Source organism: Anolis carolinensis, chromosome 4 (genome assembly GCF_035594765.1).
Source record: "Anolis carolinensis isolate JA03-04 chromosome 4, rAnoCar3.1.pri, whole genome shotgun sequence".
NCBI classification, from domain to species: Eukaryota; Metazoa; Chordata; class Lepidosauria; order Squamata; family Dactyloidae; genus Anolis; species Anolis carolinensis.
Window position 1 is genome coordinate 21605249 of NC_085844.1, and position 19068 is coordinate 21624316.

The following is a 19068-nucleotide window of genomic DNA, read 5'->3' on the forward strand; positions in this document are numbered from 1 at the left end:
GCAGAGCTCCAGCTGATGGGTGAGAGGCTCTGCAGTCTCTTACTTAGCATGTGAGTTGCCTGCAGAGAGAGAGAGAGCACACACAAAAGATAGAGAGAGAGAGAGAGCGAAAGAGATGGTTATCATCTCTCCTTGGAGTGCACACACAGCCACTATCACAAACCTTTCCTTTACAGCTACTCAACCAGATGTGTGCCATTGTTTTCACCTTCTTAAATGGACAACAGCTGTGACACCAACATGCAGATTTGCACTTCCTCCTCCTTGAAGCACATGCTCATTCGGGTGAGAAGGGTGGGGTATAAATGCTGGAAATAATTCGTTTGTTCCTTCGGTTAGCGCATTTTCTCGCTAGCCCGTCCCCCTCCCTCCTTTAAATAGGTTTGTTTGTGCACACTCTCTCTGTAGTGCTGCCACCTGTTTAAAGGAGGGGAAGGGATAGTGAGGCAGGCAGCCCATGTACCCTTAGTAAGAGATGCAGTGGTGGAACAGCATGGTGGCAGCAAATCCGCTCCTCAGCTGTTCACACAACAGCCTCTGTGCCCGCTTTCTTCACCACAGCTCCTGAGTTTGGCCTCCCCAAACTGTGCTTGTGAAGAAAGAGGAAACAGCACACTCTTGGAGGAGGAGGAGGAGGTAAGCATGGAGCTCCTCAGTAAATGCTTCAGCTGCACTCCACAAAAAGAAAAACCAGCCTGTTTAACAAGCTTCTAAATGCTGATTATCAGTAAATATTTGTTTTAATACTTTTCTAATATACATATATGCCTCGAGTCAAATAAAAAAATCTTGAGTGGAAAGAATTATTGTTTCCTCTATATGTCTATCTTCCTATCTATCATCTGTCTTCTATCTCTATTATAATATATAATATATAAACATTTCATACACACACACACACACACACATTTATTGGGGCTCTTTTACTTCAAAAAGGCCTCTGCAGCTGAAAAATTTTGAGACCCCCCTGTTCTAAAGATTCAAATGATATGGTTTCACATTTTGTGCATATAATAAACAGATACCAGACTGAAGCAAATTTGTCTCAGCTATTTGTCCCTTTGATGCTTTTAACCAACTGGCTAGTTTCCCCACAAGGGTAATGACCAAAAAGAATAAAATGCAATTGTGAGTTTTCAATGCTTGCCAATTTCCAAGCATGCTGCAATCAAGAGAAATAGGGGTTGTTGTTTTTTTTTACATATTTAAGTGCTGATTTTTGAACACCTGAGAATTCTAAATACCCCTCCCTAGACTGTAAATACCAGGATGTTGCCACAGCAGTTAAAGTGGGATCATAGTACTACTATAATTGTGTGGTGTGAAAGCAATCCAGGTCTTAGGTGTGTCTTCTCCACTATATTCCTGCCCTCTTTTCTGTGTCTCAATCCAAGGTTCTCTCCTACAAATTTGGGTCCTTATTGGAGATAATTCTTTGACTAGATAGATCACATAAGGCAGAGTTAATCTTGAATACGACTGGAAGTCAAATAATGAAAGAATGTTGACAAACACACAATTCAAGATCAGAAAGTTGTTGATCTGCTCCCACTTTATTAGCCATGAAGGCTGAGCTTGATAGGAATCATAGTTCAACAGTATCTGAGAGCGTAGGCTTGGGAGGTGTTAAGCATAAACAGTGCATTTCATACATTTCCCACCATTATGCATTTCTCAATTCTTACACAATGACTTAAATTCAGTAAGCCTTAAGGTGGCTCCATACAGGGCTTTAACCCAGGCTCAATTGGGTTTCTTAAGCCCAATTGTGCCCAGGTTGAAGTCCAGAAACATCCCCCAACATCCACGTTTTCCTGGGCCGGTGTCCAAATACTCTGCTGGACTTTCTGGCAGGGCAGCTGAACACACACACACACACACACACACACACACACACACACACCACACACACACACACAAAAGACCCAGAAAAGCCTTTTTAAAAGAAAATAACTTACACGGCCACAATTACTGTGCTGCCAGTACTCTCCTGGCATGTAAAAATGATGTGCCAAGAGATGGGGGTGCGGGAGCAGTTTTTCTCTTTGATTATATGATCAAAGGAGGAGGAATTCTCCTGTTGCATCATTTCTACGTACCAGGAGAGTTCCAGTAGCATGGTAATAGTGGCCAGGTAAATTATTTTCTTTTTGGAGCCCAAGAAATCTGAGACAGCAGTGTGGATGGGCACCAGAAGTTGTGCGACGTGATTCCTGGTTCCCATTCACACAGTGCCCGTAGCTGAAAGACTTGGGTCTTTCCAACTGTCAAATTAGTTCAGGACAAAGCAGGGTTTTCCTGCTTTGTTCCAAATGAATTTGTTTTTGCCTGAGGTATCATTTGGATGCTCCAGGGAAAAACAAGAGAGGGCGCACACTTTAGGTGCTGTCTGGAAGCACCCTTAGTGTAAGCCATAGTGTGTCATCAAAAACCATATGCCATTGCATTATCATAGGATATCACTTGTGGCTGAGTATGATTGCGTTCTAAGTATAGGGTCTTGATGGTGGATCTGTAGGTGACTGAAGAGACTGCAGAGACCTATTCTTCATCCACATGTTCTTTTGCAGTGAGGACATTGATTTCCAGATGGAAGACGCTTCCAATAAGGGTTGACTTGACATGTATTCCTCTTGACATGCCTCTCCCTTTCCCCTTCCATTCATGCCTCTTTGAATTCCTCAGCACTGTTGGTAACAGCTCAAGAGTTAATGTTTTCCAGTTCTCAGTGTCTATACCACAGTTTTTAAGATTGTTGATGGTGGAGGATCATTGCATCAATCTTGGTGGTCTTTGCTTCTTCCAGAATGCTGACATTTGTCCTCCTGTCTTCACAAGAGATTTGCAAGATTTTTCAGAGACAATGCTGATAGAATAATTCCAGAATTGAGTGTGATGTCTGTAGGTGGTCCACATTTCACAGGTGTATAAGAGTTTGGGAGGAAAATAGCTTTATAAACAAGCATCTTGGCATCCCTACAAATGTCCCAATCCTCAAACCCTCTCTACTTCATTTGAAAAAATGCTGCACTCACAGTGTCGATGTTGACTTTTGTGGCGAGGTGGCTGCCAAGGTACTGGAAATGGTCAACATTTTCTTATGTTACACCATTAAGATGTGTTTCTGGTATTGTAGAAATAGCTGGTGCCTGCTGAAAGAGCACTTTGGATTTCTCGATGTTCAATGAGAGGCCAAGGTTTTTGTATGCTTTTGCCAAGGTGTTTAGAGTGGCTTGTAGTCTTCTTCTGAGTGAGTAGAGACTACATTCTCATCAGCATATTGGAGTTCTATAACAGATGTTGTTGTGACCTTAATTTTAGCTTTCAGTCTGCTGAAATTAAATAGATTGCCATCTGTCCGATAGATGATTTTCATTCTGGTGGGAAGCTTCCCATCAACAATGTGCAGTATCATAATGATGGAGATGTAGAATAAGTTTGGAGCAATAGACATCCCTGATTGATACCTGATTCTACCTTAAATAGGTCACTCTGGAAGCCATTGCTGTCCAAACCTGTTGCCATCATGTCATCATGGAGGAGCTGCAGGATATTCACACATTTATAAGGGCACCCAATTTTTTGGAGCCCTACACATACAGAAAAGTTTCATGGGACACTATACATGGACATATGATTAAGTTGTGAAACATCCAAACTGCAATGAAAAATGGCCACAAAGTCACAGTGGTGTAGAGCAGGAAAACAGGCTTCCAGCATTGCATCTTGAGTGTGAAAGTCACTAGTTATTCATCTTGAGAGAAAGGCAAGATAGAAATTCAGTCAATGTCAATCAATCACTCAGTCAAATCTGCCATATTCTCCTGAATGTGTCCATTGTGCAATGTCATGCTCTGCAGTCTTTTGTTTCTACAAGTGCCTGCTGAATCCATCCATTATGCAATGAGTTCTTTACACCATGCATGTAATACCTAATCTGTGTGAATACATTGTTTTCTGAATTTGAGCCTTCATACATTCAGTAGCTTCAATCCTATAAGGAATATATGCACAGCCACTAAGTATCCTTACATGTATGGGTGCTTTCTTTTAAGCACTACAGAGATTAGTATTAGTATTCCCTTTTCCTACTACAGCGCCCAATGCGCTCTCCCCAGATATATTTAACAGCCTCTGAAGCCCACTGAACCACTATTCTGATCATCAGGTGAAGCAAATAGATTCTCAGAAGTGCCTGGTTATGTCTGCATGAAATGATGAATGCTGAAATCCACTGTGATCCTCTTGAGATCTTAGTACTGTTGTAATCATTGCACATCTGGCTACAACGATGTAACCAAACGTGTCTGCAATTCTGCTTGCTACCCATTGGGCACGGAGCACTGATGAGGAGGAGAATGACTCCAGAGCTAAGAGTGGTAACTAAATAGCCTAGATGCAGTAGTTACCAGTATTTTGCTATGGTGATCCATACAGGAGTGTGGCCTTTATATGAAATGGAATCTTGTCCATGATGTTCAGAAAATGTCATTAATGACAAGGTATCCATACACATTCTCCATATAAGTCACACTGGTTGGCATGCAAGCACATCTTCCAACCGGAAGCCCTTTTTAAAAAGAAGTTGGAAAGAATCCCAAGGGCTATATAACCCAATCTCCTGCCTAGTCAGAAATCGACTGCTAAGGCATCCCTGAAGGGTTGTTCTCTAAGTTCTGTTTAAAAACTTTCATTGAATAAAAGTTTGCCACCTTAAGCCCTAAAGAAATAGATGGCAATTCTGAGTACATATGCTGATGGTTAGAGCACTATTATTTTGTTGAAATGGATAAAGTTCTTCTTGTCAGGGCAAGACTGCCGATCTATGCACACTTTCTCAGACGTAAATGCCATTAAAATATGTGGGACTTAATCCTGAATCTGGATAACTATGCAAATAGTTGACTTGCACATCTTGCTGCTGTAGGATTTATATCTGCATATTTTCAAATAATCTTTATTAGGTTATTAAGGTATTATTCATCATTTATGAATATGATTATTGATTTACTAATGCAATATGTTCATCAGTGCCTGGCTCAGAAAAAAATCTTTCCATTGTCAAAGTGCATGTTCAACATTTATAATGAATCTAAGAGAAGACAAGTGAATCTGTTCAAGCCACATTTTCAAAATGTGAAGTTTGATATAAAAGCTTTGAAACAAGCTTAGGAAACAGGATTTCTTTTTCTAAATCCCACTTTGAAATTTAAATTGTTGCAATGCTATTTATACGGCAAGATCTGTAATGACATGTATTTTCTCTGTTTGATGAACACTGCTGTTCCCGTTAAGGTAACAATTCAGAATACACCAATAAAAGCATTTTTGCATTCTATTTGTAAATCACTCTTAAAAGGCACATTGCCCTTAGAATAATATTTGCACATCCACCAAAAATAGCAAGGTGAGGCACAAGAGAAGGAGGAAGCCAGCACCACATCCATTATTTTAATTAAATTAATTAAATCCAATGATTGCACTAGGTAATCATTAAAATTTCAAAGGAGTTATAGTTTCACAAGGCTTTTAGTCTTCTCTGCCCACAGGTGCTGGGACAAATCCCAGGATTTCATTGAATTGAGCCAAGGCAGTTAAAGTGATGTCAAAATGGCATTGACAGTGTGACATGGTGACATGTGTCACTATACAAATATTATTTTCTTTCCTCTTCTGGTGCACACAAGGCCATAACATACCTACAACTACGGTGGCTTGGCAGGCTAGAATGGGGAATGTGCTTCTTCCTACCCACATCTATTTTATTTTACAACAATCTCAGGATATAGAAAATGTATCTGATGAATGGGTGGTTGAAGATTAACACTTCCTCCATATTGTTATCATATCTGGTATGACACAGAACTTGGGGATGGTCACAGTGTGATGATACGGAAACACATGCTACATGAGCTATTTTCCATAGTGGGTGTAAGAGTCCTTTAGATGTTGTTGGACTATGATTAGATTACTAGCGATTCTGGCTAGCAGAGCCAATGGTGAAGAATGCTGGAAGTTACTGTCTAAAATAATCTGGAAGTTTTTGTGATGTTTGCTCTTGTCCTGAACTCTTATAAGAATGTCAGGGGTGCTTTGAATGCAATTTTCCTGCTTTGTGGCAGGGGGTTGGACTAGATGGCCCATGAAGTCTCTTCCAACTCTATGATTCTATGCAGAATACATATGCCAATGTGACTATCAGCTTCTTGTAATTATATCTGGGGCAGGAGTCATTCACTAATTTGTGATAGAAACTAATTTTAAATAAGAGATCTAATTTCAAGTTGATGAAGACCCAAATGAACAGAATTATTTATTTAGCGGCTATTAACACTAACATGATCAGGCAAGGAATCCCACAAGGGCTTTCATAAGTTCAAGTTGACCCATATGTCAACAGCCAGAACAAGCAAAAAACAAAACAAAAACAAAACAGCAGAACATACTCTGGTTATTATTCACGCAGAGATAATAACTTTGGTAAAGGGTGGTTACAGATGGGGACAGAAAAGGAATTCAGAAATTGCTTCCAGTATTGAAACATTTTGGAGGACTTGTGATGCATTTTCAGAGGAAATGCATAGAAATTTCTGAGTACATTTTAAAAATGTGCATGACAAAAGATGAAAAAAATACTTTTAAGCATATGTTTTACTCAGTGTTAAAATGCATTAAAATGTATAACACAAGAAAGTTATTTGGTGGGGAAAAGCCAATAGAAATAAATCAGTTATGGAGAAAAAGATAGAGTAATTATGCAGAGCAAAGCAAGAAATCTGTTGGTGACATATGCAATCCTAACCTTCCATGATATACACTTTGATTTATGTTGTGCAAGGAGTTATCTTATACTTCAATTGTCAGCCCCAATGTGCAAGAGCAACTAGGGAATTTTGAAACATGGCCCGGGCTCAAGTCTCCTGGGCATTAGGGGCACATGGACATACTCCTAGGCTCATTCCAGCTTGATCCTGAAAAGGGATAGAGAATCTATCTTAGGAAAGAAATTGCTCTGCCAGAATACAGAAACGGAACAGAAATCAATGGCTAGGAGAATGGATCTGTACATAGAAACTCCTATGTTGCTCTGCCTATCATACTAAGGAGGAATTGGGGACGAAATCCTACCTTACCTCCTCTTATCACAATAGCATAGGTGTACTGGCAAAGATTTACGCTCAACTAACATCGTTGATGGATCTAAACTTGTGATTTTTGGCTTTTGGTTTTTATCCTTGATGTCATCTCAGGAGAAACATATGTTATGAAAAATAATGAGGGCTCCTTGGTATAAGCTACAGCTTATATGGAAATAGGATATTTCCATTTTTCAATTACCTATTATTATGCAAGGACAAACTTGGAATTTCTATTATGGGTGAAATTTTGATTTATCATTTTGTTGTAGAGCTGCCTAATGATTTTCATCTTGTTGCTTTCTGGCAAAGCACCCACAATGTAGAATTAATGCAGTTTGACATCACTTTAACTGCCATGAGTCAATGCTATGGAAATCTGAAAGTTGTAGTTTAGTGAGGCACCAGCACTGTTTGGTAGAGAAAGGCTAAAAGCCTTGTTAACTAACTACAGGTCTGATGATTCCATAGCATTGACCCATGGCAGTACAAGTGATGTTAAACTGCATTAATTAATTCTTCAATGTAGTCGTAGCTTTTGTGAAGCAAATGCTAGATACACCCAGTATGTGTGGATAGGGATCTGCTATCAAGTGTTCTTGATCTGAAGTTTTATTTTACTAAATAAATAAACCAATCAACAGATGTTGTGTTTTCATTCTTTCTATTTTATTTGACTGTGTATCTATATTGGGTTCATTCTACATATTTTAACTTCCTGCAAGTCCTCTTGAGGACTTATTTTGGGGTTGTAAAATTGTGGAAAAAACATAGCCTTGTAAAATATATATATATGAATATCCCTAGCTTTGAAAGCAACATCAAAGAGTCTGTAAATTAACTTAAAAAGTGGCAAATGGAGTAAAACAACATTGCTTCAGAAGATGTAAAAGAGAACACTTTTTTGATCCATCAGTAACCAATCTGTCATTCTGTTGAGTGATGCTAGATGAGGAAAGTATAATTCAAATTTACCTAAATAAAGAATAACATTCCCAGGAGAAAGGGCTGGTTTTTAAATAGAATAATAATAAAAGCATGAATAAATCATAGCATTAAAAGGGAAAATGAGAGGAATACAAGGCGGACAAGCTATTGTTTCCTATGATTATAATGGTACCAGCACAGACTGTGAGGCCGTGCAGACACAAAAGCACTATAAAGCATAGTGCTTATTTGTTTTATTTTTAAAAAATGAAGATGGAATTTGATTTTCAAAGGAAATCACACATCTGTGAAAATTGCACTGAACAACAATAATTAAAACTGTTTCTGCAGTAGGAAGCTAAGCTCTGTAATTGAATTTGGACAAACCATAGCTTAGTTTAGATGCTTTGAAGAACAATATTGAAAAGAAACAGTAACACTGGGAAAAATGAACTAAAATGGCGTAGTTATATTTAGAGCAAGAAATGCAATAGTTGTGTATTGTCTTCACATATCTCCTGAAAGTAATTTTTGTTGTTCTGGGAATATGATTTCCCAAGTGCTATATTTTGCACCTGGGGAAATGTATTTCTATCAAGGTTGTGGTTGCCACAAAGAATATAAAATATACTAATTGATCACTCTGAATTTTCTTGTTCCTACAGAAATTATTTTTGCTTTATTGGGTTTTTCTTTTTGTCCAAAGTGAAAAAGTATAACCAGTCGTAAATGTATGCCATGTGTTTTATTCCCCTGTAAATGGCTCTGGTGAGATATTTTTAGCTAAATGTTTATGTTCATATTATTTTAAAGCAACGACTTCAAAATCTTTTTTCTGCTTTGATCCTATAGCAAATATGTTGAATACAAATTGGAAATGATTTGGTTTTCTTGTGCAGCCCCAGGATAGGTTTCAAGCATAAGTGAGTCTGTTGGGAAACACACCCTAAACTTGTTGCTAAGGAATGTTAAGAAAGCTCTTGAGAAAATCACTCAACTTTGTAAAGGTGTATAAATTTGGATTCTTCCCTAGCCAAGAACTGAGTTATTAAAAACTCAAAGTAATGGTGGCAAATATTACCCCTGAAGAAAAGGCAAAAAGTGTCTTACAGCTTGTCCCACCTCTCTCAGGTTGGAAGATATACCAGCTTAGAAAAGACAAAAGACTGTTAGCAAGAAGAATCAATTTCCTTAGACACATGAGTACATCTAATAGTTGATGTAGTCCAGAAAGGGCTTTCACATATTCGAAATATGTAATTGGATTGAAGCCTTAGTCTTTTTTTTGTACTGTTTTAGACTGCTATTGCTTAAATCCTATTGCTAGTTCCAGCTAGTGTAGATCCATTTAATCAATGGGATTTACATAAGTTTCAACTTATCATTCAACAATTGATTCAACTGCTATAAATCAGTTTGGAGGCGCAGTTATATTTAAGACCAAGAATTCACAAATTGGATTTTATATATAGTCAACCCTTCATATTTGCAAATTTGACTTTTGTGGATTTGATTATTTGCTGATTTGATTAATGTTTTCTCTCTGGAATATTGTAGGAACTTCAGTGTGACTATTATAGGGATAGGTTTCTATGTCACAAAAAGAAGTTTCAGCAAACTTTTTATTCAACACTAAATCATGTATGTAAATGAAATGAGAAAGAGAGGGGGTGGTGATTGACATCCCATATCCCTGGGCTGCCCAAATATGTTGCATCCATTTCCAAGCAGTCTTGGCTAAGATAAACTTGAATCAGCTTTGTTCATCATTTTGCTACCAGAGAGCTATATTTTTCCTGTTTTTGGGATAGTGGATTAGTGTAGATCTGCTCTTTGTTAAATAAGCCATGTCTTTAATCAAATAGCAGGGGCTCTATTCAGAATTAAGCAGATTCATTTGTTCAGAAAGCGGGGGAGGGGGGGGTCATTCTTGTCTACCATCCCATGTTCTATTATCAAAACCAGACCTTGGCAGACTAGAAAATAAAGGCAATGTTTTTGCTCTAAAAGGTTCCATGGAATTATTTCTCAATAATTAGCCATTCTTATGGCTCATAGCCACACTTCCTCATAGGATGTCAGATCAATACGTATGTATAGCAGGTGAAATAAGAATTGGGAAGAAATGTATTTAGGTTCAGAACAAACAGGGAGATAGGACTCATGCTAAAATGTATCTTGCATAATAAGTAGGGATAAGTAAATCCATTTCTGCCCCTTGTCTCTCACATAATTATGATATAAGTATGTTCCATTCAGTTTTCATATGACTCTGCTTTTTAAATAGTATTTTAGATAAATGCTTAAGTGTCTGTTTTAAAAGTTTTTTTCTTAACATTTGCATTTCATTTCACATACACATCTTTAAATGTCAATAGCTATGTTGGAACATTTGATAAATAGTGAAACCACTGAATAAATTTGAATCTGCAAATTATTTTGGCAGGTGTGGCTCAGATTTTATTGAAATTCACAGAAGACATGGCTGTGATGCCATTAAGAAATACCCCCAACCCGCCATGGAGGAGGCATATTCCTTCTGAAAAATTAATATCTATTGGGTGTACTGAATGCAATGTTTATCCCTGTTACACAGATCAACTAAAAACCTGCCATTGGATTCAAGAAGTGTGCATCAATTCCAGGAATCAATTTGGGTCATTTAAAAAGATATGGCTTTGGCTTCAACAGTTTTAGAGTCATTCTCTTTTCATTCATTTGCCAAATCTGGATCAGGATTCAGAAATCAGAAGATTCATGCTTGGCTAAAAAACCCCGTCCCCGCTACTAACACATCTCACCAGGATTATCATTGTACATAAATTTTATTCTCTCTTTTTATGCTAAACATCTGACTGAGATTGAGACACATAAAGTTGGGTTGAATAAGGACCACTCTATTTGATCTAGAACCTATTTCAGATGGAATTGAACCTGGTAAGAAATGAGAGGGTGGGAACAACCTGTTGTAAGTTCAGCTGAGCCCACGTATCTACCGTAGACTATGTCATCAGCCTTCCATTGGGTGAAACATCAGAGTCCTGAAGCCAATCTGATAGTTTCATTTCTTCCTAGTTGAACATTTACTGAAAGATAAAACATGTACAATAGGAGATGGCAAGACATTCAATCTTGGTACTACATGCCACCAGGTGATACCATCTGACCTCTCACCATGAAGGCTATCAGGAGCATACTCTCTTCCATATTGTCATTCATTGCACAGGTCCACATATGTATTATCAGCAATGTCTCAGTCTTCTGTGTTCAAGCAGGGTTATAAGAACTGTAGGTTTCTACAGGAGCTCCTCCATCCATGGAATTTATTCCCTAGTTTAAAAAAAAATATCCTCCTATGATAATAACTTGCAGTGATCTAGAAATTAAACTATGATTTATGGGAGTTAAGTAAATAACTATTGTTTATCTTTTCAAATGAATGCTAATTTTTGCATGTGTTTGACTTCCTTTTATTGAATACTTTGCAACTTAGGTTCCTCCTCGCATGTGGTGAGCTAAAGTAGCAGATAAGCATTATTTTAATTTCCATCAGTTTTAACCTCCTTGTATTGTCCAAATGGTAAACAAGATTCACCATGTGTTGTCAAAAGGCTTTCATGGCTGGAATCACTGGGTTGCTGTGAGTTTTATGCACTGTATGGCCATGTTCCAGAAGTATTCTTTCCTAATATTTTGCCCGCATCTATGGCAGGCATCCTCAGAGGTTATGAGGTCTGCTGGAAACTAGGCAAATGGGGTTTATATATCTGTGGATTACCCAGGGTGGGAGAAAGAACTCTTGTCTGTTGGAAGAAAGTGTGGATGTTGCAATTGTCCACCTTGATTAGCATTAAATAGCCAGGCAGCTTCAAAGCCTAGCTGCTTCCTGCTTGGGGGAATCTTTTGTTAGGAGGTATTAGTTGGCCCTGAATTTTTCTTGTCTGGAATTCCCCTGTTTTCTGAGTGTTGTTCTTTATTTACTGTCCTGAATTTAGAGTTTTTTAATACTGGTAGCCAGATTTTGTTCATTTTCATGGTTGGGTGAAATGCCAGGAGAGAATGATTCTGGGATATTGTAACACAGCCTAGAAAACTCACAGCAACCCAAAGATTCACAATCCTCAGAATTGTGGAGCTTTTTTAAAACAAAGCTAAGGACATTTAAATCATTACTTCTGTGAACCAAACTGTGGCTCTCAAATTCTGTCTCTTGACTAAACATATTGTGCCCAGGGAAGGTGGATTATTTTTCTTCTGAGGAACTTACCTTTCACATCAAGGAGGATAAGAAAAGTGAGACAGAATAATTCTCCATGCACTCACTATTCAGTTTCAAAAGCCAGCCTTCTTTGTACTCATGCTAATAAAGGCATTCACGATTTCTTCTTAGTATACATTTTACAGACACCTTTTATAAACTGTATTTTATGCAGACAACAGGGACAAGGAACTTCAATGGTTTGCCTCAAAATTGCTGTTCTAGTTGCAATGCGGAATGTAATAATAGATTGGGAGGAGAGTGTAGGAGGAGGTTACTGGAAGATCACACGAACGATGAAACTTACTGGAACAAAGAAATTGAGATAGAAACAGTAAGATTCCAAAATAGTACCAAAATCCAGTTTTTGCATTATGTTAGAATAACCATCTAGCCATCATATTTTATTCAGGTTTCTGAAGAGAGTTGGTGGAAAGCAGCGGCAATACAAGGTGGATAATGCCATCTGTTAGTTTCTAGATTCCAAACTCCTGGTCACTGTTGATGGTAGGGTTTCTCCATATAAGACAATTATTCAAGTTACACCACCATTCAATGTGTGTATTGTCCATAAGAAACATCTTCTCATAAATAAAGCATTTGAAAGTAAGTGACCCTGAGCAAGCAGCTAATTATTTTCAGAGTATCTACCACTGACTTCATCGTTAGATATGCTATCTGGTATAATGCCTTGCTCTCGAGTCTCAAGTAATGAAGAGGAATAACAGATGGAAGTGTTAACTGCTGAGTGCAACTCCCAGCAGCCACCAAACTTGGAGCCAGAAGTACAATAAGCCAAGCCTGGGAGTAGCAGCTTCTAGTAGTCTCAAGAGGAAATACAGGGGTCCCTATTTTGCTAGAATGCAGGCAAGAAATAAGGAACCTCAGAAGGTCCTGACACTTGTATGCTGGAGATAAGGCTTTAAATCAAGCAGCTATAATTCTGAACTATGTTGCTGACAACTGCATGCATAAAGGCAACGGCTCTGCTTGTATCTCTGAATCGTGTGCCACTTGACCTTGGTTTCAACATAGCTTATTCTCTTGGATTGCCCCAGATTGCCCCGGATTGGACTTTCAGGGGAAGACAAAACAGATTGCTAATTCTATTGGCGAGATACTTTAGGAAAAGCCTTGCTTTGCTTTACAGAATGGACACCTGTGCCTCAAGGGGGTAAAACATTCCTAATTCAAGTCATCAATTCTTAGTGAATTAAGAGATACTGAAATTAAAATACTGATTTATTTTATGACATGTAGCATTTTGATGCCTGTGTGTGTGTGTGTGTGTGTGTGTGTGTGTGTGTGTGTATATATATATATATATATATATAATATACCTTTGACAACACACTATATATATATATATACACACACACACACAGTTCTAGTAGCTACCTACTTACATTCAACACAATATGTCCTTTCTAGGAATTTTCTAAGTATTTCAGGTGATTGTATGGTACGCTTCCACCAGAGTTATCACAGAGTTGCCCTGGGGATCTAGCAAAATCCTAGAGAAGGCCTTCTAGTGTAAGCCATTCATTTCAGTTCAGGAAGGCGTCTCCACCGAGTTCAATGACTGTAGTGTAATTCAATATAAAGACTTTATTTTTTAGAAAAGTAACATTTTCCCCTCAAACTCTTTCCATATTTTCACTCCTACCAAACAAAGTACCTATAGTGACCGTAGCAATGTCCTAGCTATAACATTTTTTCAGGTTGCTAAGGGGTTCTATCAAGCCATTTACTTGGCAAGCCTTTGATTTTGCATTCTTCACAATATTCTAAATACTGTGATCGGCTGGCTTTACTCAGGCTTCCCATGCTCCTCTCCATATTGACCATTTGGCTTTTGGCTCTATTTTAATTTATAAAAGTGCTAAAACTTTGCATTTGGGCGAAAATGCAATGTTTTTATTTAAAAGGTTAGCTTTGCATAAATATATATTTATGTATACAGTAAATTGTTCCGTAAAAATGATTTTTGACCAAAAAAGGCCCCAAAATGCAAAAGAACATAGGGGCAATGTACAAAATCTTGTAGTGTCACTGAGCAAGTAGAAAATTTCCGATTGTTCTGCTCCTTGTTCCTGTTCATGTGAAAGAAAAAAATAATTGAAAATACAACCCAATTCCAAATTGTATGAAAGGTATACAAATTTTGAAAAATTACTGAATTTTCTACACATTTTTGGAAGGAAAGTTAAACTTCCATTTCAATCTTGAGTTCTCCAGTGTAATTGTAAATAGATATTTTATATTTCCCCCCTGCCTTCCATGACACAGGGCTGTTCATTAATTAAAACTGCTTAGCTGATTGATCATCTGTCTTCAGTCTGATTAATAGACTAGATTTAAAGGAATTTGCATAGTACCAAAAACCTCTGTAGGAGTATTTTTGAAGATAGTAAAAGGAAATCTGTGATTAAATAAAACCAGTTATTGGTTGAAAACATAGGCCTTTTTCATTTTTAAAACAACACAGTTTATATACAATATAAATTAACAAGAGGAGCTGCAAGAGTGATATGTAGGGATATACGTACATTAACTTGGAATTTATTGCTCCAGTGCATTATAAATAAATCAATTTCCTGAGACATTTATTTGATCTCTACTTTTACTTTCTTACAATTTATTTGGCATCTTCTTTTGCTCTCCTACAAAACAATAGCTTTTGAAAGGAAGCTATATTACATTTCTGTTTGAACCAGTCTATTATCAACAGTGATGACATAGATTCCCAGTAGAAAGAAAAAAAAAACACTTTTTTAAATTCTGGTATGGGACAGGCCTTAAATCAGTATTGTGGCCTCAACCTTGTTATTAATTCTTACCAGAGTTTATCCATTAACTCAGCAGTATTTAACTATGCATTGACTCACTTTTCAACAATTGATTGGGTGGGTCTACTGTAGCTGGAATTAACCAACAAGATACGAACCTATCATTGTTTTGTCTTTAAAATAGCAGAATTAGTAGATTTGGATAACATCAGTACTGAGCTGGACATTTCCATTCCACTTTCATGGAATCACTAATACTTGTGATAAGAGGACAGGATTAAATTCCTTTCCAAGATGAGATAAATATCTTAGAAATGGCTGAAGAAGGTTCTTTTAGTACATAAATACAATGTCGTAGAAAGTTTCCTTCTCTTCCTTTCCCGCCTTCTCCCTTTCCTCCTTTTTTCTCTCTTCACTCAAGGGGTTAGAGGACAATCTTCAGGCACATAGTACAATGAGGTGTATTAGTGCATGTAGGAACTACTCCCTCTTTACCAATGTGGACAAACCAAGGATCGTAAAACCCAGGCAATCAAATTTCAATTCTACTAAAAACAGAAAAAGCAACTTCCATGGGATCCATGCTTTTCTATCCTGGGTGAGGCTACCTGCCCATTTATTAACCAGAAAATATAGCGTATCTCAGGAAGTCTCTGTATTACTGCATCTGGAAAAATAAGTGTTATATATAAGAATCTTCAAAGAGTTAAGTCCTGGTCTCTTGATTTCCCCTTCTTGGTTCCCTGTTGTGTCTAAAATATAATATCTTCAAATAAGAACATACAAACAAAAAACATCCAGATATAGACATGTTGGTAGTGATGATAAGAGAGCCTCAGGACTAGGACTTTACTGTTTGAGGTTTCTACCTCTAATAAATGTAAGACATTTTCATTGGGCCTGCATTTGGCAAGTATTACCTAAACATCCCCTAAAAGATTTTTGCAGATGTAACAAGAGGCCTCACCTATACTAATCACTTAGCTCAGTGCTTCTTAACCTGGGGTCCCCAGGTGTTTTTGGCCTTCAGCTCCCAGAAATCCTAACAGCTGGTAAACTGGTTGGGATTTCTGGGAGTTGTAGGCCAAAATTTTCTGGGGACCCAGGTTGAGAACTTCTGACTTAGGCCAATGTAGATTAGGACTACCCCTTTGGTGGCCTCATACTGCATAGCACTGATCTACATTAACAGCATGCAAGGTCTCCTTAATGCAGCCTTGATCCCATGTTGCCAAAAGTGGGGGAAGCCCAAATTCTGGCTTTTCCCCAATTCAGGCCAGTGTGGACAGTTGGGCTAGTTGCAAATTGAAAGTGGCCACAAATGTCCCCGCTGCTATTCCATGTTCTCTGGACCTAGGAACATGGGATGCCATTCCCCTTTCCTGCTGCCCCATAGCATTATAGACTGTTTTGATGAGCTAGGTTAACATGTGAAATGGTCATAAACCTCCACCACCTTGTTCAAAGTAGGAAAAAGAGGGGAAGTAAAACAAACAAATAAACAAACAAAAAAGCCATGGTAACCTTGTTTATGTGTAAAAGCTACTTGTGTTCCCTCCTCTTCACTTCAAAATATGGTGCTACTTCAAAGATTAACCAATTTTGGAGTTGGGGAGTCCCCATCCCCTCTGAAAGTGCTTTTTAGAAAAGGGTCAGAAATCAAGTGGCAGAACGTTTTAAAAAAGAAATTTTATTTTATTGACTTATTTTAGGAACTCATCTCGGTTGGGAGGTATTTTTAGAGAATGAAAGGAATGGAAAGGGAGTATTTATCAGCCAAAATGAATGAAATAAATAAAAGGAATTGTGATTGGCAGCAATTCATTGTAAGAAATATGGTCCTCTGTGTGATAGTTTGGTTGACTGCTACATTCCTGCCATCTCCTCTGTTCCCCAGATCTCCTGTACTGTACTAAAGAGAGCAATATTCATAAGTGTTGCATTTAACAAACAAAGACCCTAAATGTTAAATCATATTTTACTTAAGGGGAAAAAAGGACTAAGAGCATCTTGTTAAATGAAAACAGATTTTTTTTGTCATGTGGGTTTATTGTCAAGGAATAAGCACTCAAAAGCTTTCTTTGCCTCGTTCCACAACCTGTTACAGATTGTTAAAAAGCCTCATCTATCTGTGAAGAACTGTTATTGCCTTTGGCTATAGACATGGGAGTAGAATTGTTTGGGGACCTGGGTACAACAGCAGGGAAAGAGCTGAAAGCAGTTCTTTCTAATGACAGGGGAAAGTAAAGGATCAAAGAAATGACAAGAGACATTAACCAGCAAATAACTGAACATATAATGGAAGGGGCAATGTTTTACTGAACTACAAGATGATGCTTCATGTTTATACAGCTGAGCAATAAGAATAATTAGTACAAATTTCCGCTATAAAGAAGGAATGTTCAGCAAATCAATGCTGCATTAGAGTGCTGTTGCTGTTGCTACTGGAGATGTTGATGACAACCTAGTAATGGTCATTGAATGATGTAAATTAGTATAATTTTAAGCTATGTGATTCTTAGTCCAACTCAATGCACCATGAAATTGGCATTATTTCTTGATTGATTAATTCATTTCAAAGAATTGCTTGAGCACATTTACTTGTAGTGGCTTATATGTAAAACAAAAACAATGTTATAGAGCTGTCCAATTGTCCCTACAAAAGATAAATGATACCTATATACATATATACCATCACTGGCTGTAATATATTGAAATCAATGCCAGTGGGAGACCCACTGGCATTGAAAGACTGCTTTTTCAAAAGCTGGGAAATGAAAAGACAGAGCAGAAAGTTGAATGTTACGATTTTGTCAATTTGTGAATTATTTCATTTTCCTGAAACTAAGGTCTTGTCTACACCAGCCACAAAACCTGAAGTGGGCCATGAGTGGGAAACTGCTCCAGAGTTTTGGTGAAACTCCAGAATAGCCCAACACTTTTAGCAGTGTGAACAGCAGACCGGTTCTAATGTGAACTGGTCCACTGCTCACATGGGCAGGGCAAGGAAAAGGGATGAATTGGGCTATGCTCCCTCCAGTCACAGCAGCAAATGGCCACAGAGTTCCAGGATCCTTTGCAGACATCCTGTGCTAACATCAGCAAAGACATCCATACAGCCAGGGAGAAGGAAGAACCCCAGATTGGCCCCAGAATAATTGGCTGCTGTTGTTAAGCCCTAAATCCATTTTCCATATTAGACAGCAATTAGTTAATAATCCACATGTAAATCCATGTGTGTTTCCTTGGCATTTAAAAGATTAATCTGTGTTTCTTAGTATATTTTAGGTTTTTTTTTTAAAAAAACTTCTGCACAAAGGCACCACTTTTTCAAAAGTATGCATCTTAATTTCTTTTTCAATCACTAAGTTAAGCTTATACACATTTTCTCCTAAAACTGACATGCTATAAATCTGTTTCTAAATGTTTGCAGAGATTCAGTTCATTTTATTTTTTGCCTACTGCATCAGAAACATCAGAAACATATGGATTTTGATTTCTGGTTTGTGTTCAGATTTGGGAAATGGATGTTTGCAAATTGCTTATACACTGACCAGCATATCTCATTTTTCCTGCAATGTGCCTGAGGATGGCTTACTCTGTCCCATAAATCCTTGGAATGCTGTCACGCAAGTCTTCATTTTCCCATAGGAATTTAATTTTCATCAAAGGATAGCTTCTATTTATGTTTGTAATGTTACTCTTTGGCCACTTCTGTTTCCACATTGTATGAAGGAAGGATTAGCTGATGGAATTCCTATTCCTATGCTGTCAGGCCATATTGTTTGCAATAGTGGTTTTTCCATGGTTTTCAATTAATTATGCTTGAGTCCTCCTGCTTTCTGGACTGTTTACGTGTTCTTTATTATTGTCCTGTCTTCCTATCGAGTCTTATTTCTCCCTCTCTTTGCATAATTTGTTAAGGAAGTTTGTCCACTCTCCTCCCTCTTGCCTAGGG